The sequence below is a fragment of the Arachis duranensis genome, chromosome 7 (genome assembly GCF_000817695.3).
Source record: "Arachis duranensis cultivar V14167 chromosome 7, aradu.V14167.gnm2.J7QH, whole genome shotgun sequence".
NCBI lineage: Eukaryota > Viridiplantae > Streptophyta > Magnoliopsida > Fabales > Fabaceae > Arachis > Arachis duranensis.
In genome coordinates, this window is record NC_029778.3 from 39,061,283 (window position 1) to 39,062,748 (window position 1,466).

Here is a 1,466-nt window from a genome sequence, read left to right on the forward strand (position 1 = left end):
GTGCCAGTTCCGGCGTTTAACGCTGGGAATTCTGAGGGTGACTTTGAACGCCGGTTTGAGCCATCAAATCTTGGGCAAAGGATGGACTATCATATATTGCTGGAAAGCCCAGGATGTCTACTTTCCAACGCCGTTGAGATCGCGCCAATTGGGATTCTGTAGCTCCAGAAAATCCACTTCGAGTGCAGGGAGGTCAGAATCCAACAGCATCTGCAGTCCTTTTTAGTCTCTGAATCAGATTTTTGCTCAGGTCCCTCAATTTCAGCCAGAAAATACCTGAAATCACAGAAAAACACACAAACTCATAGTAAAGTCCAGAAAAGTGAATTTTAACTAAAAACTAATAAAAATATACTAAAAACTAACTAGAACATACTAAAAACATACTAAAAACAATGCCAAAAAGCGTACAAATTCTCCGCTCATCAATGGATCACTAGGAACCATGATCAAAGTATGAACCCGAGTCCAAAGAATTATCTCACAATGGTTCGGGAGAAATACTTAGATTTTAGTCCGGAGAATGTGAGGTTGGCATTCCACTTGCCCATGATGCAAGGAGATGTACGCCCCTACACTAGAAGGGTCAACTTTAATCAAAGGTTGGACCAAGTTCTAATGGACATATGTGTGGAAGGAGCTCAATGAAAAAGAGACTCCAAAGGCAAGCCAGATCAACTAAGAAGACTGGACCTCAAGCCTGTGGCTAGAGGGTGGTTGGAGTTCATTCAACGCTCCATCATTCCCACTAGCAACCGATCTGAAGTTACTGTGGATCGAGCCATCATGATTCACAGCATCATGATTGGAGAGGAAGTAGAAGTTCATGAAGTCATCTCCAATGAAATCTACAAAATAGTCGAAAAGCCCTCCACCATGGCAAGGCTAGCTTTTCCTCACCCTATTTGCCATGGCAAGGCTAGCTTTTCCTCATCTTATTTGCCATCTATGTTACTCAGCTGGAGTTATCATAGAAGGAGACATCCCCATTGAAGAGGATAAGCCCATCACCAAGAAGAGGATGGAGCAAGCAAGAGAGACCCTCCACAGATCTCAAGAGATGCATGAGGAAGCTCATCATCAAGAAATCCCTAAGATGCCTCAAGGGATGCACTTTCCTCCCAACAACTATTGGGAACAACTCAACACTTCCTTAGAAGATTTGAGCTACAATGTGGAGCAATTAAGGGTGGAACATCATGAGCACTCCATTATTCTCCATGAAATTAGAGAAGATCAAAAAGCAATGAGGGAGGAGCAACAAAGGCAAGGAAGGGACATAGAGGAGCTTAAGGACATTGTTGGTCCTTCAAGAAGAAGACACCACTAAGGTGGACTCCTTCCTTGTTCTTATTTTTTTGTTTTTCATTTTTTTATGTTATATGTTCATCTATGTTTGTGTCTCTACTTCATGATCATTAGTATTTAGTAACTATGTCTTAAAGTTATGAATAATTCCATTAATG